This window comes from Heptranchias perlo, unplaced genomic scaffold (genome assembly GCF_035084215.1).
Source record: "Heptranchias perlo isolate sHepPer1 unplaced genomic scaffold, sHepPer1.hap1 HAP1_SCAFFOLD_240, whole genome shotgun sequence".
Lineage (NCBI taxonomy): Eukaryota > Metazoa > Chordata > Chondrichthyes > Hexanchiformes > Hexanchidae > Heptranchias > Heptranchias perlo.
The window spans coordinates 28,879-50,861 of NW_027139252.1; the positions used below are offsets into that span (position 1 = coordinate 28,879).

Here is a 21,983-nt window from a genome sequence, read left to right on the forward strand (position 1 = left end):
CAACATGCAAGAGAGGGTTAAATGTGTGACACTGTCCCTGAGAGTGGGATTAATAATGTGTCTGTCTCTGAAATAATATCAGTGAGAGATGAGACTGCATCTTCTGTCACTCCACCTTGGAATAGCAATTGGAATGGAATATTTTCCAATTTGTTACTGGGTGAAAACGGGACATTACAGGTCAGTTTCTCTCTCTCTCTTTTGTACAGATTATGAAGGTGGGATACTGTTCCTGAGAGTGATACAGAGACACTGATAGGAAGTGTAATTCTGATACTGTGCCTGTCTGTTTTTATCTCTCTCCAGCGCTGTACATGAAGGTGGAATATTGTTACTGAGTGTGAAACGGACATACTGATGGGAAGTGTAATTCTGATACTGTGTTTGTTTGTCTGTGTCTCTCTCTGTCTGTCTTTCCCTCTCCCCAGTGCTGTACAAGGAGGCGGGATACTGTTACTGAGCATAATATAGACACACTGATAGAAAGGGAAAGACTGATTCTGTGTCTGTGAACAAACCTCCGGTGCTATTGGTGAGACGGTCACTGTCCCTTTTACTGTATATCAGCCGGTCTGACGGGGCATTCATCATTCGCCAGTCCTGTAAGGAAAGGTGGAGAGAAACCGTCTGTAACTGTCTGACACTGGACTGTCTGTGAGTGTTGAATTTATTCAGTAACTTGTCGTGTCTGGGTGTTGAGAACGGGATGGAGAGGACACCAGTTACTATTATCTGTCAGTCAGTTTAGGAGGAGAGAGAAACACAGAGAGACTGGAGGAGCCCAGAGCGGATAATTTTAATTTTCATCTTAACCAAACGGACAATACAATAATGTAAAAGGAGGAGGACAAGGTGAGGCACAGACAGCATTGAGTCTCATTTCACTATAGACGGACACAGGACTTGTCCCAGGTGAGGGTTTTGTGTTTAAAGATCACTTCACGAAAAACACCTTGACGATCTGGGGTTACAGACGGACATGACGGGCAGGAAAAGACCAGCTCGTTCATCAATCCTGCCCCACATGCCTGGAGCATCGTGACTGGACACTTCCTACACACACCACCAGCCCCACCCACCGGGAACATGGAATCTCCTGGGAGCGGTTACAAACCAGAAAAAAATCCAGGGCCAATCAGGAGGGGAAATTCTGGGAAATTCCTCCCCGACTCCCTCAGGCTATCGAATCGAGTCCAGTGGATCACACTGACCATGCGTAGGTTAACTGTAAAACCACTCACCTTCCATATGATGCGATCTCTGCCCCAGTCAAGAACCGGTCCAGATCCCTCGAGAAGGCAGGGAGAGAGTCAGCACTTACCGCACCAAAGAGAGTCAGAGTCAGCGCCCACCGCACCAGAGAGAGTCAGAGTCAGCGCCCACCGCACCAGAGAGAGTCAGAGTCAGCACCCACCGCACCAGAGAGAGTCAGAGTCAGCACCCACCGCACCAGAGAGAGTCAGCACCCCCCGCACCAGAGAGGGTCAGCACCCACCGCACCAGAGAGGGTCAGAACCCACCACACCAGAGAGGGTCAGCACCCACCGCACCAGACAGAGTCAGCACCCACCGCACCAGCCGGGAATACATTCCAGATGCTCACTCCTCTCTGGGAAAAGAAGAAGCTCCCAACATCCAGACTATTCTTCCCTCTTTGTGGTCGGAACGCCGGTCCGCTGCTTCCCCCCGATCTGTGAAACTGGAAATAATCTATCACTGGGCAAGCTGTTCAACCATGAGATGGGAGCCATTGAAACACCGTGGGCGCTCTCGCATTGAATGATATTCTGTGCGGAGCGTTCGGTTTTTCGCGAGGTGAAGAAACTCTTGTCTCTCCTTGTGTGTAAATGTGAGGCGAGTCTCAGATGATATTCTCACAGTTGAATCTAAAATTTGAAATGTAACTTGTTTGGAGTTGCCGGGGATTGAACCCGGGACCTCATACATGCAAAGCATGCGCTCTTCCACTGAGCTACATCCCCACGGGGCAAAAGGTACCTGAGAAATAAACAAGCAGACACTTTAGAAGTGAAGCCGTGAGCTTTCTGCTCCGTCTCTCCAGGATATCGAGATGCCCAGCAGTCCCGCGTGTTCACAATGTTCAACCTCTGCTTCAGTTCACGGGGTTTCTGCTCCTCTTTACTTTGAACTTTCCAAAAAAAATCTGCGGAAATAAAAAAACCCAATCGCTAATGGTCAGTGACAAGGCTGAAATCCAACCTCTGAATCATAAAGTGAGATGGAAGAATGACAGAGCGTCAAACAGGAACAAGAGCTGGGACTGCTCGCTCGATATTGCACCGTCACACATTCCCCTCAGTCGGCGGCTGCTTTGAGTTGAGCTGTTGAGGGGACCGTGAGATGAAGTCCCGCTCCGGGACAATTTAATGCTTGTGGAGCCTCAGAAGTTGGAACTCGCTGAGCTCAAAAAGCGTCATTCAACTTTCCGTGGGTAATTCTGGTGAAAAATTATTTAGGAAGATGCTGAGAGTTGAACCCAGGACCTCAACACATGCAAAACATGCGCTCGACCACTGAACTAAATCCCCAGATCACAAAACCCTCTAACCAAGGAAAGAAGAACTGATTGTCCTCATTTTATGAGGCCACCCGTGGTGGGTGTGCACTCCACTCTGCATTTTACTGGAGAAATAATCAATTTATATTATGTAACTATCCCCCACTCACTGCATTTTACTGGAGAAATAATCAATTTATATTATGTAACTATGCCCCACTCTGCATTTTACTGGAGAAATAATCAATTTATATTATGTAACTATCCCCCACTCACTGCATTTTATGCCTGAGAGACACCTTGATTTAATGAACCTTCAGTCCCTTTATCTACATGTCTTTTAGACATTATGCTATCACAGCACATTCCTCCCTTAGGTCTGTTCATTCCCACTTTACTGTTGTCAGCATCCTTTTAGTTTTAACTGCAAACTTGACTATAATAACCATCATGCATCCTTCTCGGCCCACCAGCACTTTCTTATTGAACACACGTTACATGGTTCATTCTATATTAATACACAGTACAGTTTACATTTATAGATACATAGATTCACAGTACATTTTGTTCTACTTCTACTATTGATTATAATTATACTAAATTCTATCTGTTAATGGGTTAATCCTTACACGTTGTTCTTCCTGACTCGAAACACCGTAGTTCAATCCTGGATGTGATTAACTGCAGAATCCAACCCCTGCAGTCACTTGTGAACTCGCTGGTGTCTCAGCACATGTGATGACTGAGTGAATCCCTTCCCACACACGGAGCAGGTGAACAGTCTCTCCACAATGTGCGTGAGTTGATGTGTCAGCAGTTCATTTCTGCTTTTAAAGCTCTTCTCAAAGTTACTGCATTAAAAGATCACTCAATAGTGTGAACAAGTTGATGTCTCAGAAGGTCAGATGAATTTGTGAATCCCTTCCCACACATGGAGCAGGTGAACAGTCTCTCCCCAGTGTCAGTGTGTTGGTGTTTCAGATCATTTGTTTTAAAGCCCTTCTCACAGTCAGAACATTTCAGAGGTCTCTTATCAGAGTGAACTCGCTGGTGTCTCAGCAGGTGTGATGACCGAGTAAATCTCTTCTTACACAGGGAGCAGGTGAACGGCCTCTCCCTAACGTGAGTGTGTCGATGTCTTCACAATTTGTATCTGCATTTAGAGCTCTTCGTGCAGTCAGAACATTCAAAAGGTCTCTCCCCAGTCTGAACAAGTTGATGTTTCAGCAGGGAGGATGAATGAGTGAATGTCTTCTTACACACGGAGCAGGTGAACGGCCTCTCCCCAGTGTGAACTCGCTGGTGTGACAAAAGTTGTGATGACAGTGTGAATCTCTTCCCGCACACGGAGCAGGTGAACGGCCTCTCCCCAGTGTGAGTGCGTCGATGAGTTTCCAGCTCTGAAGGGTAATTGAATCCCTTCCCACAGTCCCCACATTTCCACGGTTTCTCCATGGTCCGGGTGTCCTTGTGTCTCTCCAGGTTGGACGATCAGTTGAAGCCTCGTCCACACACAGAACACGTGTACGGTTTCTCCCCGCTGTGAACGGTGTGATGTTTTTTCAGGCTGTGTAACTGGTTAAAGCTCTTTCCACAGTCAGTGCACTGGAACACTCTCACTTGAGTGTGTGTGTCTCGGTGCTTTCCCACTCACACTGATGTTTGAAATCTTCTCCCACAGATAGAACAGACAAACATTTCTCCTTCCACATTCAAAGGCCGATGATATTCAGGTTCTGATGAATCGAGTGACTCTGTCAGATCTTGGCGTGCTGTTTGGTTTGAGTTTCCCTCTGCAAATCCTCCCCTTCTAATACCCTGCAAAAGGAGTTTATAAAAGTCATCACTGTAAGTACAGGATAGAAATTCAGAACAGACACTTCTAGTGTCTACAAAACATTCTTTCCTCTATTGTGCCTCAAAGCTGTAAATCCCCGTCCCACACACTCTCCCTCCTCCCTCTGCTGCAATCCAAACCCATCGCATCATCTTTCAGTGGCCCTCAACCATGAGTGAAAGGTTGAGAGAGTGAATGTGAGAGAGTGAAAGGGTGAGAGAGTGAAAGGGTGAGAGAGTGAATGTGAGAGATTGAATGTGAGAGAGTGAGTGTGAGAGTGTGTGAGAGAGTGAGTGTGAGAGAGTGAGTGTGAGAGAGAGTGAGTGTGAGAGAGTGAATGTGAGTGAGTGTGAGAGAGAGTGAGTGTGAGAGAGTGAATGTGAGTGTGAGAGAGTGAATGTGAGTGAGTGTGAGAGAGTGAGTGAGAGAGAGTGATTGTGAGTGTGAGAGAGTGAATGTGAGTGAGTGTGAGAGAGTGAGTGTGAGAGAGTGAATGCGAGACATTGAATGTGAGAGAGTGAATGTGAGAGTGAATGTGAGTGTGAGAGTGAGTGTGAGAGAGTGAATGTGAGTGAGCGTGAGAGTGAATGTGAGAGTGTGAATGTGAGAGAGAGTGAGAGTGAGTGTGAGGGAGTGAGTGTGAGAGAGTGAGCGTGAGAGTGTATGTGAGAAAGTGAATGTGAGAGTGAGTGTGAGAGAGTGAGTGTGAAAGAGTGAATGTGAGAGAGTGAGTGTGAGCACAGCAGTGGGCTCGGTGTGGAGAATGAAGTGGGGCAGGTGGAGCATGTTTCAGTGGGGCAGCAGTGATCATAATCTCATTCGGTTTGGAACAGTTATGGAAAAGGACAGGGGACAGTCAAATGTGAAAATTCTTAACTGGAGGAGGGCAAATTCCAGTGAGTTAAAAAGGGATCTTGTCCGTGTGGATTGGAATCAAAAATTGTCAGGCAGAACAGTAATTGAACAATGGGAGGCCTTCAAGGAGGAGTTGGTTTGGGTACAGAGTAGACAGATTCCCACGAGGAGGAAAGGAACCGCATCCAAAGCTCGAGCTCGGATGAATAAAGATATAGAGATCACCATTGCTCCTTCATTTACAGACGATCACTGACCGATCACCATTTCTGCTTCATTTGTAGACGCTCCCTGACAAATCACATATCTCCTTCATTTACAGATGCTCCCTGACCAATCACATATCTCCTTCATTTACAGACGCTCCCTGACTGATCACCAGTTCTTCAATTACAGACGCTCCCTGACCGATCACCAGTTCTTCAATTACAGATGCTCCCTGACCAATCACCACTTCTCCTTCATTGGCAGAAGCTCCCTGACCGATCACCATTTCTTCTTCAATTGCAGACGCTCCCTGATCGATCACCATTTTCCTTCATTTACAGACGCTCCCTGACCGATCTCAATTTCTCCTTCAATTACAGACGCTCCCTGACTGATCACCATTTCTCCTTCAATTACAGACACTCCCTGATCGATCACCATTTCTCCTTCATTTACAGACACTCCCTGACCGATCACCATTTCTCCTTCATTTACAGACGCTCCCTGACCGATCCCCATTTCCCCTTCATTTCCCGGCGGGTAGTGAGGGGGGGATAATGTTCACTGTTTTATATTCGGGTCTGGGGCCGCACTCGGGGTTTGTAAAGCCTGAGCCTGGGCCTGAGCCCGGACCCGGGCCCCGGGGTTTATTGAGCCTCTTGCTCCGATCCTCTGACCTGCACCGAACGCGCTCCTCCCGCAGCCTCGACTGGCCGCGCATGCTCAGGACACACTGCCCGATAATGAGTCACTACTGCGCCTGCGCTCTGGGCTCCACTGATTCAGATAGGGCACAATCTGAACCGCGCTGCATGCTGGGTGATGCAGCCGCCATTAATGATCATAATATCAGGCCGAAAAACAAAGACATTGGAAGCAGGGAGAGCGCGTTTGGACCAAGGATAATAAAATAAACTGAAACCCCAGCGCTTCGAGCCATTAAAACCGGCACAAACACACAGCATAGAAGCCCTCCCCCCTCCACCCCGAATTTGGTGAACTCCAGAAAAAAACATTTCAGTGACTTTTATTAATTTCGTTTTATTAACTGAAGGGTTCAATTTATGTTTATTTTCCAAATGCACCTCGGGACCGCCAGTCTCACCATTCATCCCGCCTGGCGATTAAGGAGAGATCCGGACCAATAGGAGGAGCGGAAATTTATAGGCATTTCATATAACTCGTGGGGTGTTGCAGGGATCAGTACTGTGGCTCAATTATTTACAATGTATATCAATGACTTGGATGGAGGAACAGAGTGTCTTGTGGCCAGATTTGCTGATGATGCAAAGATAGGTGGAATAGCAAGTTGCAATGAGGACACAACGTGTCTGCGAAGGGATGTTGCCTGGTTAAGCGAATAGGCAAAAATTGGCAGATGGAATATAATGTGGGAAAATGTGAAGTCATCCACTTTGGGAGGAAAAAAATATTTTGCTTTTTTATTTGAATGGAGAAATACTACAAAATGCTGCAGTACAGAGGGATCTGGGTTTCCTCGTGCAAGAAAGACACAATTCAACATACAGGTGCAGCAGGTAATCCGGAAGGCAAACGGAATATTGGCTTTTATGTCTCGGGGGATGGAGTATAAAAGCAGTGAAGTCATGCTACAAATGTACAGGGTGCTGGTGAGACCACAACTGGAGTACTGCGTACAGTTCTAAGGAAGGACATACTTGCATTTGAGGCAGTTCAGAGAAGGTTCACTAGGTTGATTCCGGGTATGAAAGGGTTGTCTTATGATGAAAGTTTGAAGAGGCTGGGTCTATACTCAATGGAGTTTAGAAGAATGAGAGGAGATCCAATTGAAACAGACAAGATTCTGAGGGGACTCGATAGCGTAGATGCTGAGAGGATGTTACCCCTCATGGGGGAATCTAAAACTAGGGGGTACAGTCTCAGAATAAGGGGTCACCCGTTTAAGACGGAAATGAGGAGGAATTTCTTCTCCCAGAGCGTCGTGAGTCTTTGGAATTCTTTACCCCAAAAAGCTGTGGAGGCTGAGTCATTGAATACATTGAAGTCTGAGTTAGACAAATTTTTGATCAGCAAGGGAGTCAAAGGATATGGGGAAAGGGCGGGAAAGTGGAGCTGAGGTAAAAATCAAATCAGCCATGATCTCATTAAATGGCGGAGCAGGCTCGAGGGGCCGAATAGCCTACTCCTGCTCCTATCTCTTATGTTGTTATGGTAAATTGACTGGACGGCTGTGCGGACAGTTGGTCCTCCAACCAATCGGAGTGTGTGAGGGGCGGGAGTTGCGCCACTGAATGGGCGGTTCCAAGTCCAGATATCCGTCATTGTCTGAAGCATCATTTTTTAAAAGTAATTTATCTTAAGCTCCAGGAGAAAACTCGACCTTTCTGTTGTGGCTTGAAACAGATGAAACCAGATGAAGTGGAGCAAATATTTCAACATTTATTAGAAAAACACATTAATTAAGAACAGCCAACATGCATAATTTGAGATATCTCAATTCTACTGATAAAGGGAATGTAGTGGATGTTGTGTTGATGGATTGTGAAAAGGTGTTTGATAAGATGACGGACAGGAGGCTTGTTGATAAAATTAATACCCACGATATTAAAATGAATGCGGCAGTGTGGATAGGAAGTTGTGTAAAGGGCAGAAAACAGAGAGTAGTGGTTAATGGATGTTCTTCAGACTGGAGGGATGTAAACAGTGGTGTCTCCCAGGGTCAGTGTTGGGACCATTGCTCTTCTCAATATAGAGAATGATCTCAGCTTGGGTATGTGGGACACAAGGTGAAAATCTCGAGATGACTTCAACGTTGGCAGCGTGGGGAACTGTGACTTCATTGTAATGTGCACAGGTTCGTAAACAGGCAGGTGAAATTTAATGCAGAGAAAAGTGACGTGATACATTTTGAGAGGAAGAAAAATGAGATGAAATGTACACTAAATGGTCAAAGTTTAAAATTAGAGGAGCAGAGAGACTTAGGGATGGAAGGTTCTAAATAATGCATTGTCTTATTAATTAACAAGTCTGAGAGTCAGCAACTTTAATACATTATTGAGAAATATATGAGCAAATTCTCTTTCCTGTACTGTACCAGAGTAAACATGCAAATCCCCGTGTACACGAGATGATCCCGCTGGATGGAACCTCAGGCACCCTGAGCTTGATCTCCGGTGTCTCCAGTCCTGACTGTCCCTTACATCAGTATCCCCTCACTTTTATACTGTGTTGTGATCCATCTCTGTCACTGGAGCTGGAACTTCCCCAGTCTGTGGTTTACAAGGACACATTGCTTGGTTCCCAGCAGTTATTTATCTTCAGTAGCGTTCTCATGATCACTGAACTACCCTGCTTACTGTTAATTAGACTCATAGAATCAAAGAAATTCATGGTACAGAAAGAGGCCATTCGGCCCATCATATCTGTGCCGGCCGAAAAAGCGCTATCCAGCTTAATCCCACTTTCCAGCTCTTGGCCCATAGCCTTGTAGCTTCCGGCAGTTCAAGTATTCTTAAAATGCGATGAGAGTGTCCGCCTCAACCACCCTTTCAGGCAGTCAGTTCCAGACCCCCACAACCCTTGGGTGAAAGAATTTCTCCTCAGTTCCCCACTAAACCTTCTACCAATCACTTTAAATCTATGCCCCTGGTTATTAACCTCTCTGCTAAGAGAAGTGGGTCCTTCCAATCCACGCTATCTGGGACCCTCATAATTTTGTTCACCTCAATTAAATCTGCCTTCAGTCTCCTCTGTTCCAAAGAAAACAACCCCAGCCTATCCAATCTTTCCTCATAGCTAAAATTCTACAGTCCAGGCAACATCCTTGTAAATCTTTCTTGCCTTGTATAAAATGTCTGCTATTTGAAAGTCGTGACATTGATCAAAGTCCATGTTAAGTTTTCTTGCCATTTGTGTCAAGATTTGGAAAAGATCTGCTGCCTGATACTTTAAATATTGCCGACCTTTAACTGTAGCTCACAGTGTCTGAACAGTCACTGTTATCATTATCCTTTTATGTATCTCCTTGTACTCCACCTCCTTAACAGCACAAGCTGATCACAGCAATGTTTTCTTCAAATGGAATCCCAATGTGAAAAAATGCACAATTTCAAAGCGAAGCATCATGTGCAAGATTGGAAGGAGAGTGCGAGTGGAGATAATGGGCTTGGATCAGTGATCCCTTTAGCATTAAGACATTCATTATCTGAAAGAAGCCCGGAGATGAGATTTTTGTCTATATTTATCAGTATAGAAAAGAAGGGAGTTGAAATCTTTTTGTCTATTCATCCTGCTATCGACAAAATCCTTCGCCTCTCAATGCCCAGCATCTTTCTTTCCAACTCCCTGCTCTCTGCAGGGAAGGATTGGTTTCATTAATTCTCTGTGTTTTCAGCAAACATCTCATTCACCTCGCAGATCTGGCCGTGTCTTCTACTTATAAGTCATCCCATCATGTTAGCAACTCAAGATAAGCTGTTTTATGTTGATGGAATGCATTTGAGTCAGTTTTCTAGATCAATATGTCGAGGAATCAACAAGGGAACAGGCTATTTTAGATCTAGTATTTTGTAATGAGACAGGGTTAATTAGTAATCTTATATTAAATGATCCTCTGGGGAACAACCATCATAATATGATAGAATTTCACATTGAGTTCGAAAGTTTGAGAGTGATGTCATTAAGTCGGAAACTAGGGTCTTAAATTTAAACAAAACCAATAACGTAGTTATGAGGATTGAGTTGGCTAAGGTAGTTTGGGAAATTAGATTAAAAATATGATGATAGACAAGCAATAGTGAACATTTAAAGAAATAATTTATAATTCCTCAACAAAATTACATTCCCTTGAGGGTTAAAAACTCCACCGGAAAAGTGGTCCAACCTTGGTTAATTGGAGAAATTAATGATATTTTAGGTTAAAAGAGGCTTATAATGTTGCCAAAAAGAATAGTAAGCCTGAGGATTAGGAGAGTTTTAGAAATCAGCGAAGGATGACCAAGAAATAGATAAATATGTATAAAGGAAGAGATTAGCGAAAGTAAACATGGGTCCCTTGGAGACAGAGACAGGAGAATTTATAATGGAGAATAAGGAAATGAAAGAGATGTTAAACAAGTATTTTGTATCTGTCTTCACAGTAGAGGACACAAAAATCATACCAGAAGTATTAGGGAACCAAGGTTCTAATGAGAGTGAGGAACCTGAAGCAATTAAGATTAGTAATGAAAAAGTACTGGAGAAATTAATGGGACTAAAAGCTGACAAATTCATTGGCCCTGATGGCCTACATCCTAGGGTTTTAAAAGAGGTGGCTGCAGAGAAAGTGGATGCATTGGTTTTATCTTCCAGAGTTCCCATGATTCTAGAAAGGTCCCCGTGGATTGGAAGGTAAGAAATGTAACCCCTCTATTCATAGAATTACATAGATAGAATTACAGCACAGAAACAGGCCATTCGGCCCAACAGGCCTATGCCAGTGTTTATGCTCCACATGAGCCTCCTCCCTCCCTACTTCATCTCACCCTATCAGCATATCCTTCTATTCCTTTCTCCCTCATGTGTTTATCCAGCTTCCCCTTAAATGCATCTGCTATTCGCCTCAACTACTCCTTGTGGTTGCGAGTTCCACATTCTCACCGCTCTCTGGGTAAAGAAGTTTCTCCTGAATTCCCTTATTGGATTTATTAGTGACTGTCTTATATTTATGGTCCCTAGTTCTGGTCTCCCCTGCAGACATAAGGGTCAACCACATAGCACAGAACAGGAGTCATAAGTCGGCCAGAGAGTAGATGTGGCAAGTTGCCCTTCCCTGAACTAGTTGGGTTCGTATGACAACCCACGGTTTGTTTTCTGGTGCTGTCTAATGAAGCACCAGATTTATTGAAGTCAATTTCACAACTTGTCATGGTGTAATTTGAGCTCATTATTCCCGGCTGCTAGTCCAATCACACAATCACTACACTACTGTACCCATAATAGTGTCCTTTGAACGGGCACTTAATAATTCGAGAAAGGAGGGTGAGAGAAAACAGGGAACTACAGGCCATTTCGCCTGACAATAGTAGCAGGGAAAATGCTAGAATCTATTACTAGGGACGTGGTAAAAGGGCACTCAGAAAATGATAATACGATTAGGCACATGAAACACGGTTTTATGAAAGGGAAAATTGTGTTTGACAACTCTATTAGAGGTTTTGAGGGTTTAGATAGCAGGGTAGATAAGGGAGAACCAGTGGATGCAGAATACTTGGATTTTCAAAAGGCATTCGATAAGGTGCCGCACAAGGTTGTGACACAAGATTAGGGTTCATGGGATTGTGGGTAATATATTAGCATGGTTTGGGGATTTGATGACGGACAGAAAACAGGAAGTGGGAATAAAGAGGTCATTTTGGGGTTGGCAGGTTGTAACTAGTGGGGTGCCGTGAAGATCAGTGCTTGGGCCTCAGATATTTACAATCTATATTAATGACTTAGATGAGGGGACCGAGTGTAATGTATCCAAGTTTGCTGACGATACAAAACTAGGTGGGAAAGTAAGCTGTGAGGAGGACGCAAAGAGGATGCAAAGTGATACAGACAGGTTAAGTGAGTGGGCTAGAAGTTGCCAAATGAAGCATAAAGTGGGGAAATGTGAGATTATTCACTTTGGTTGGAAGAATCGAAAAGCAGAATATCTTTTAAAATGTAAGAGACTACGAAGTGTTGGTATTCAGAGGGATTTGTGTGTCCTTGTACACGGATCACAGAAATTTAACATGCAGGTGCAGCAAGCAATTAGGAAAGTAAATAGTATCTTGGCCTTTATTGCGAGATGGTTGGAGAACAAGGATAAGGAAGTCTTGCTGCAATATCGGGCTTTGGTGAGACCACATCTGGAGTACTGTGTACAGTTTTGATCTCCTTACTTGTGGAACGATACACTTGCCTTAGAGTGGGTGCTAAAAAGTTTGGCTAGGTTAACTCCTGGGGTGAGAGGGTTGTCCTGTGAGGAGAGATTGAGTAGAATGGGCCGATATTCTCTGGAGTTTAGAATAATGAGGTGATCTCATTGAAACATATAAAATTCTAAAAGGACTTGACAGTGTAGATGCTGGGAGGCTGTTTCCCCTAGCTGGAGAGTCTAGAACTAAGGGTTATAATGTCAAGATAAGGAGTCGGACATTTAGGACAGATATGAGGAATAATTTCTTCATTGAGAGGGTTGTGAATCATTGGAATTCTGTACCCCAGAGGGCTGTGGATGCTGAACCATTGAGTATTTTCAAAACTGAGATCGATGGATTTTTGGGTGCCATTAATTTATGGATTGGCGGAGCAGGCTCGAGGGACTGAATGGCCAACTCTTGCTCCTTTCGCTGATGTTGGTCCGCTGGAAAAGCAGAACTTGCCAGCTGTTTTAAAACTTTTAGCCTGAACAGGGACTTGAACCCTGGACCCTCAGATCACTACCTGTTTTAAAAGTCTGATGCTCTACCGACTGAGCTATCCAGGCTCGCTATATGATTGGTTTCCATCATACAGATTCATGGTGGGACTCTGAATTATCCCTATCGCTGTCGAATTCGGGGGAGTATCTCTTTTATACAATTCTCAGCAACGTGTTGAGGAGAATCCTTGTTTCTGTTGAACATGATGTAAGAAACATGGACAGCGAACTCGTGAGTTTACAATTCTTCTTGTTTGTACAAAATGTCTTGTCATTCGTTCGCAGCAATTTAAAAAATACACTTTACCCAATGGCTCAAAAGCTGAACTTGTTCCACACGGGAGCTGGGAAAGGCCTCTCGACATTTCAGCCGATCAACAATTGAAAGCTGAATAATTTCACCCGTTACACCGTGACACCAGGCAGCAGATTTGCCTCCCGAATTTTCCCTACACGACACTTCAAACCGATGAATCCCTGCTTCACGGAAAGAAGAATTGTGTGTTTGGTTCTTTAGATTTAAAGATCTCGTGCCGGCCGCTTTACCATTTCAGCTCTCGCCAATCGCCCCCTTTCCCTCCGATAAACAAATAAACTCTCACCTGCTATTGCAAGACGGGAGGCCAGAGGAGCCTCAGTGCCCACATGGGGACAGGAAGAAGTCGATGTGTTATGGAACCGGTTGTACCTTGAACTCCAGTCAAAATGTTTAGAAGGTTCAACTACTTTAGATGGTGCTGGAGCTCACAACCCCAGCATTTCTCGAGTGTATAATTATTGTAGAAATAACGCGCGCTGACCGATTGCTCCACTGGAGCCGCGCACGGTCTGTGTCCCCAGTGCTCCCATCAAACAGCTTCATCCTCGGTCTCTCAATTATCACTTCCTGATCTTTCCCACACAGAAACCTCCAACCAAGAGGCGATTCGTTAAACATCCGCAGTGACCTTTAAAAGCCGTGGAATCTGAAACAAAACCCCAGACAATAAGAACTTTTAATTATATTATTATTAACTTAAGGACAATTATTTTCATGGTACTTTAAGGAAGATTTGGGTAAATTGGGAGCTGAAATTATGAAACTCTCTCTGGGCTGTCGGTGATTGGAGAGATGGGCGTTATTTCATTTGAAAACCGAGGTTCGGAACTTCCTGATGGAGAAGTGTGAGAGAAGATTGTGGTTAGTGGCAGTTGCCGGGGAGATCGAGAGGAGAGGGAGAAAAGTCAAAGTCACAGCTGTGACAGCTCAAGTGCTCTGCTTATCTGTAATATTTAGACAGTAATGTACAGTACAGGGCAAACCGATTTGGTATCAGTTCGCAAAAATATTAAAAGACACGGGTTTAAAGGCGGATTTGTGAAGAGGGAACTGATTTAACCGCCAGACCAAAATCATTCCCCATGAATCTGAAGCATCTTGGGGAAAATGGCAGTGCGAACTGTAATGTTCATGTCATGACTTGAAAGACCCTCCAATTACCGACAGTGTCTTTGAACGAGTTGTGCAGCAAAACCGCGATAGAAGCCGCTTTGCACTCGTCAAACGTGTTGGTGACGATATTGAAACATAGGAACAGGAGTCGGCCATTCAGCCCCTCGTGTCTGCTCCGCCATTAAATAAGATCATGGCTGATCTGTGATCTAACTCCATATACCTGCCTTTGTCCCATATCCCTTAATACCTTTGGTTGCCAAAAAGCTATCTGTCTCACATTTAAATTTAGCAATTGAGCTAGTATCAATTGCCGTTTGCGGAAGAGAGTTCCAAACTTCTACCACCCTTTGTGTGTAGAAATGTTTTCTAATCTCACTCCTGAAAGGTCTGGCTCTAATATTTAGACTGTGCCCCTACTCCTAGAATCCCCAACCAGCGGAAATAGTTTCTCTCTATCCACCCTATCTGTTCCCCTTAATATCTTATAAACTTCGATCAGATCACCCCTTAACCTTCGAAACTCCAGAGAATACAACCCCAATTTGTGCAATCTCTCCTCGTAACTTAACCCTTGAAGTCCGGGTATCATTCTAGTAAACCTACGCTGCACTCCCTCCAAGGCCATTATGTCCTTCCGAAGGTGCGGTGCCCAGAACTGCTCACAGTACTCCAGGTGCGGTCTAACCAGGGTTTTGTATAGCTGCAGCATAACTTCTGCCCCCTTGTACTCTAGTCCTCTCGATATAAAGGCCAGCATTTCATTAGCCTTCTTGATTATTTTCTGCACCTGTTCATGACACTTCAACGGTCTATGTACCTGAACCCCTAAGTCCCTTTGGACATCCACTGTTTTTACCTTTTTACCATTTAGAAAGTACCCTGTTCTCTCCTTTTTTGATCCAAAGTGGATGACCTCACATTTGCCTACATTGAATTCCATTTGTCACAGTTTTGCCCATTCACCTAATCTATCAAAATCCCTTTGTAATTTTATATTTTCATCTACACTGCTTACAATGCCAGCAATCTTTATGTCATCGGCAAACTTAGATATGAGACTTTCTGTGCCTTCATCCAAGTCGTTAATAAATATTGTGAATAATTGAGGCCCCAAGACAGATCCCTGCGGGACTCCACTAGTCACATCCTGCCAATGTGAGCACCTACCCATTCTCCCTACTCTCTGTCGCCTTTCGCTCAGCCAACTACCTAACCAAGTCCGTACTTTTCTCTCGATTCCATGGGCTTCCATCTTATCTAACAGTCTCTTATGTGGGACTTTATCAAATGCCTTTTGGAAGTCCATATAAATAACATCCGTTGACATGCCCCTTACCACTACTTTAGTCACCTCTTCAAAAAAATCAATTGGGGTTGATTAGGGTCGATTTCAATTATTTGAAATCTCACCACGTGACCCGAAAATTGATGGCAAAATCGAGTTTTTCCTGTAAGTCCTGAATTGAAGGGAAAGGCGCAACAAGCAGGTCGGAGAAATGAAAAGCAGAAACTGTGGATGAAACTTGCACGACTGAAAATCCCTGTATGTTGGAAGACTCAGTCCCCAGTGGTGGAGAGGATTGGGATTTCAAGCTGTCTCACAGCTCACACACACACCATTGGCTCATTTAATCACCATCAACAACTGGAATACATCAACACTTAATCTTCTATACACAAGGAAATACACACCTTTCCTACGCAATTTTTCCGCATAATTTAACCATTTTAGCCCCGGTATCATTCTGGTGAATCTGCGCTGCACCCCCTCCAAGGCCAATATATCCTCCCTGAGGTGTGGTGCCTAGAACTGAATGCAGTGCTCCAAATGTGGTCTCAGCAGAGTTTATATAACGATTTGTGCACGTATAACCCCAGGTCCTTCTGTTCCTCCAACCCTTTTAGAATTGTGCCCTCCAGTTTATATTGCCTCTCCTCGTTTTTCCCACCGAAATGCATCACCTCGCATTTTTCCGTGTTAAACTTCATCTGCCACGTGTCCGTCCATGCCACTGGCTTGTCCATATCCTCTTCAAGTCCATCCTCCTCACTGTTCTCTACCCTTCCAAGTTTTGTGTCATCTGCAAATTTTGATATTGTACCCTTTACTTCCAAGTCCAAGTCATTAATATCTATCAAGAAAAGTAGTGGTCCCAGCACCGACCCCTATGGAACACCATTGCCCACCTCCCTCCAGCCCGAAAATCAACCGTTCATCACAACTCTCTGTTTCTTGTCATTTAGCCAGTGCTGCATCCATGTTGCTATTGCCCCCTGTATTCAATGGGCCGTAATCTTGATAGCACGTCTGCCACGTAGCACTTTATCAAACGCTTTTTGAAAGTCCATATACACCACGTCAACTGCATTGACCTCATCTACCCTCTCTGTTACCTCATCAAACAACTCTATCAAGTTGGTTAAACACGATTGGCCTTTAACAAATCCGTGCTGGAATTCCCTAATCAATCCACACTCGTCCAAGTGACTGTTAATTCTATCCCCGATTATCATTTCCAAATCTTTCCCCATCACCGAGCTTAAACTGACTGGCCTATAGTTGCTGGGTTTATCTTTACACCCTTTTTTTGAACAAGGTTGTAACCTTTGCAATTCTCCAGTCCTCTGGCACCATTCCCATGTCGAAGGATGTCTGGAAGATTATGGCCAGTATCTCTGCAATTTCCCCCTTTACTTCCCTCAGCATCCTCGGGTATATCCCATCCGGACCAGGTGACTTATCTATATTAAGTACAGCAAGCCTTTCTAGTACCTCTTCTTTCTCATTTTTTAGCCCATCCAGTATCTTAACTATATATTCCTTTATCGAGAATCTGGCAGCATCTTCTTCCTTGGTAAAGAACAATGCAAAGTACTCATTTAGTACCTCTGCCATGCCCACTGCATCCATGAGTAGATCTCCTTTATGGTCCCTAATCGTCCCCGCCCCTCCTCTTACTACCCGTTTACTGTTAACATGTCTGTAGAAGACTTTTTGATTCCCTTTTATGATGTCCGCTATTCTTATACTCTCTCTTTGCCCCTCTTATTTCCTTTTTCACTTCCCCTCTGAACTTTCTATATTCTCTCTGGTTGGCACTTGTGTTATCAACCTGACACCTGTCATACGACACTTTTTCCCGCTTCATCTTACTCTCTATTTCTCTTATTATCCAGGGAGCTCTGGCTTTAGTTGCCCAACCTTTCTACCTCGTTGGAATGTACCTTCTCTATCCCCGAATCATCTTCTTAAAAGGCGCCCACTGTCCAATTATAGTTTTTCCTGACAATCTTTAATTCCAATTTACCGGGGCCAGATCTGATCTCATCCCACTGAAATTGACCCTCCTCCAATTGAGTACTTTTACTTTAGAGTGGACAGAGTCCATTTCCATAGATAGTCCAATCCTTATGATACTGATCGCTGCTCCCTAAATGCTCCCCCACTGACACTTGCTCCACTTGGCCCGCCTCATTCCCTTGCACCAAGTCCAGCAATGCCTCCTTCCTCAGTGGGCCAGAAACGTACTGGTCGAGAAAGTTATCCTGAACACATTTCAAAAATTCTTCCCCTTCTTTGCGCCTTATATTATTGTTATCCCAGTCTATATTAGGATAGTTGAAATCCCCTGTTATCACTACTCTATGGCTTTTGCAACTCTCTGTAATTTCCCTGCAAATTTGCTCCTCTATATCGGTCCCACCAGCTGGTGGCCTATAGAATACAGCAAGTAGTGTAATCGGACCTCTATTGTTCCTTAACTCGAACTCAGTACCCAGTAGAAATCCCCTCGTTCCTGGGAACTTTGTATTAAGCAGAAGTTAGCAGCAAAAAGTGTTCGTGGTGGGACTGAGAAATGCTGAAACAGCCGGCACCCTGTAAAACAGAGCTCCAAGTGTCGGTTTAAATAAAGTCCTGAACTGACAGAGCGGCGGACAGATGAGGATTGAATTAAATCCCAATTCACTGAATCTAAACAAGGTTTAAATAAGTGAACCTGTCAGGAGTGGGATTCCTGAGCTTGTGTGTGAGCTGAAACTGGATCGGTCCCGTTCTGTAAAGAAAGAATGGCAGGCGGCTCCCAGACAGGGCTCAGGCCGGGACTGGCAGCTCTCCGCTGGGAACGGCTGGATTGGAGATCGGGGCTCCTGCGGTGTTGCTGCTGCTGCTTCCGCCTCTTCGAGTCCCTGTGGCGGTCGGTACCGATCTCCCTCCTATGGATCCGGCTCCAGGTGGGCGCTGTGGACCTCGTGGCGCAACGGTAGCGCGTCTGACTCCAGATCAGAAGGATGCGTGTTCGAATCACGTCGGGGTCATTGCATTTTCGCAATGTTTCAGTGTCACTCTGTTTTATCGCGGGGCAGTCTTTCAGGGATGGTCTGTTCACTGTGTGTAAAATAATATTTATCACAGAATGAACACACCACAGAAGGAGGCCATTCAACCCATCAATCCCTTACCTGCCTTTTGTAAGACCAATCCCATTGGTCCCATTCCCCGTCCCTTTCCCCGTGGCCCTGCATTTTCCCCTTCAAGTATTTATCAAATTTCTTTTTGAAAGCCACGATTGAATCTGCTTCCACCGCCCTTTCAGGCAGCGCATTCCAGATCATAACTCGTCGCTGCGTAAAAAAGATTTTCCTCATGTCGCCTTTGGTTCTTTTGCAATCACCTCAAATCTGTGTCCTCTGGTTCTCGACACTTCCGCCAATGAGAACAGCTTCTCTTTATTAACTTTATCTGAACCCTTCATGACTTTGAACACTTCTATCAAATCTCCTCTGAACCTTCTCTGCTCGAAGGAGAACAACCCCAGCACGGGGTAAATGCGGTCAATTAGCTCCAATTTATTTATTTGGGCATTAAACAAAATGTGAGAGACTGGCGAGGCGTTGTGTGAACGGAGCTCACTGCTTTAAGACAATAAATCCAATCACTGTGTTGGCGCTGGGTTCAAATCTCACTACTGATAGAATTTCTGACAATGTTCATTTTGACCTGTTCGCAGAAAACCCGATTGTCGTGCGATGGAGCAGAGGATGTGAAAGAAGCTGAAAGTGGAAGTGCAGATATTATTTTCATCACAGTGACTGGACACGTTTCCACAGGTTCGGGCCTCTCACCTTAAGATTCTTTCCAGCAGAGTGGGACAGGTGATCAGAGTGACCGGGCTCCAGCGGCGCAATCGGTCAGTGCGCGGTCCTTATCTGACAGGACAGGGTCGGGAAATACCGAGGTTGTTAATTCGAGTCTCACCGAGATCAAACAATCCTTTTGCTTGTGAACATTTCGACCGGAGTTGAAGGTACAATCAGTTTGTTCCAAAATGCATCTACTTATTTGTATTGCCATGTGGTTCCTCCGGTCTGCGCTGTTGTAATAGCAGATGAGATGTTCAGTATTCCTTGTTTACAGGAGGGAGGCTGTGGTTTTGGAGACACAAACTATGATTTTGAACCATCCACAAATCGTGGGATTTAACTGGAACTTTAAACCAGCGCCTTCGACCGCTCAGCCAGGATACTTTCCAACCTACACTTCAGGAGCTAGTTTTACAGGAATAGAATTACTACAAGCAAGAATTCTACCCCTCCAGCACCAATGCTCACACGGCAGCAGGATGCATGTGTCCAGTGAGAAACCTGTCTGAAGGAACATGCAGTCTGACAGAGCCGGAAGTCCAGCAGATTGACTTTCGGTCTGAGCAGATGTTGAGTCTCCTCCTTGAGAGAGTTTGCGCGGTTTTGCTGCAAAATTTCACTTCCCAGCTCCTGATCCGTGAACTAAAATCCAACTCTGGTGGGACTCGAACCCACAACCTTTGAATGTCCCCTCCGATTATTAAGTAGAAGTCCAACACGCTATCCATTGCGCCACAGAGTCAGTTATGCAACGTGAGGGAGAGCGGGGATCCTGTGCTGTGGTTGAGGCGGTCAGGCTGCTCCTCTTTCCGCCTCTCACATTCCGAGAGCCGGGGCGGCAGTCTGCACCGATCGCCCTCCAATGGATCCGGCTCCAGCCGCTTGTTGTGGGCCTGGTGCAAGAACAGTCGCGTCTGACTCCACATCAGAAGGCTGCGTGTTTTGAACCAGGTTGAAATCACAGCATTTTCACTGTGTCTCAGGGTCCTGCCGACTGATTTTAGATCGGGACAGTGTTTTAGCGATGGGATGTTCAGTGTTTGTGCAACAATATCAAAATTAAATTTGATACATTAATGAGCTTTTTGTTCTGTTACTTTCTATTGACACCCTCTCCAGTTTTATGTAGAAAGAGTTTACAATGTTTAAGGGATGTGGTGTGCAGTGTTTGTGGAATCAGTGTAATTAAATTTGATACTTTCATCTGTTCCTTCTCCAACCCAGACTCTTATCATTAGATTTGTACCTTCATCCTGTTTAAAATAGGTTACTCAGTGATAGAAATAAATCAGTAACAACCCCGAAACCTCAGCGGGTATATTTGTTCCAATGCTTTGTGACGGTCTCGATTTCCATTCAAATTTTCAATCAGCAAATCCCAACGGGTGTTTTGGGTTTGACAAACTAATTTAAGTACTTGACTGTTTCCTGGAAATGATCCAGTGGGGATTTCCTTACCGGTACAGATATAGAAATAAATACATTCCATCATTTCACAAATGACAGTTGCGTAAATAACTATATCGCGATATCCAACATGGAAAAGCAGCTCTTCGTGTTCTTCGACAAACTTCCACATTTTATTTTATTAATCCACTTACGTTTCAATGTAGAACATATATTCAGAGCATCCCTCTAAACTTAAAGAATGGTAAAACAATTGCAGATTTTACAAACAAATAACACGCTATCGTATAAGTAAGATTAAGGCCTATTTTGTGAAATTTGTATTCTAATTGTCTTTATGATGGCACAAAAAATATTTCTAGATGTTCGTCCCCAACTTAACGGAGAAACTAAGATAAAAACCAAAAGGATTTTTCAAAAACTATTTGGGGCGATATGATCAGTTCCCCTTCTCCTTTCTTTAATTGTTACCTTTTGTTAATTGTTCATCTTGATCCGTTTGCTTCATTTTTTCTCAGGCATTTATGGTGAATTTTCTATCTGTTAACATTCTTAAATATTTGATTTGTTTGTTCCCTTCCTCTTGACTTGTGATTTGTTGACCTCCAGATAAAAGTCTGAAGCAGAAATGTGGTTATATTCAGGCGTGACTCTGAAGTGTGAGACCGAGAGGTGATGCCGGATGTGTGACCGAGAGAACAACTGCTGGAGGCGGAACTGTCCGTAACCTAACATACCCCCTGTGGCATTGCTCATGGTCGGTCGGATGACAATGTTTTATATTGACTGAACGGCTATGTATATAACACACAACGGATTTTAATGCTGCTTTAACTCCACAAAGTATAATCACCATAAATGACCAAAGTCTCAGATCAGTTGGAATTGAATTACTGTTGGTGAGGGGAGTTTGTACATTGGAAGGAGTTTATATATTTACAGCTCCAGGTAAACCTGCAAACCTCTCTCGCCTGCAGGTTACGTCACCATGAGGTGTCGACCTTCCTTTGCGCTTCTGGTCTTCTGAAGTGTGATTGAACCTGACCAAAAGTTTCCTATAATTAGTGAGGAAGGAAGGTATCAGTGTAAATGGGAGATATAAACGTGGATATTTCACTGGGTACCATGGGAACCAGATCCACTGCTCATTCCAGTTATGTGTCCAGCAGGA

General features: G+C 44.4%; 4 non-coding genes across 4 annotated transcripts; 1 reads left to right on the forward strand and 3 right to left on the reverse strand.

Annotated features, from left to right (window-relative positions):
• Nucleotides 1-1,910: 1,910 nt before the first annotated feature.
• Nucleotides 1,911-1,982, reverse strand: trnaa-ugc (transfer RNA alanine (anticodon UGC)). The gene has a single exon. It is a non-coding gene; the product is annotated as a tRNA-Ala (tRNA).
• Nucleotides 1,983-12,809: 10,827 nt separating this feature from the next.
• Nucleotides 12,810-12,894, reverse strand: trnak-uuu (transfer RNA lysine (anticodon UUU)). Its single transcript is given in 2 exon segments — nt 12,810-12,845; nt 12,858-12,894. It is a non-coding gene; the product is annotated as a tRNA-Lys (tRNA).
• A 5,614-nt stretch (nt 12,895-18,508) lies between these two features.
• On the forward strand, nt 18,509-18,580 carry trnaw-cca (transfer RNA tryptophan (anticodon CCA)). Its single transcript has one exon. It is a non-coding gene; the product is annotated as a tRNA-Trp (tRNA).
• A 1,475-nt stretch (nt 18,581-20,055) lies between these two features.
• Nucleotides 20,056-20,147, reverse strand: trnar-ucu (transfer RNA arginine (anticodon UCU)). Its single transcript is given in 2 exon segments — nt 20,056-20,091; nt 20,111-20,147. It is a non-coding gene; the product is annotated as a tRNA-Arg (tRNA).
• Between the last annotated feature and the right edge of the window lie 1,836 nt (nt 20,148-21,983).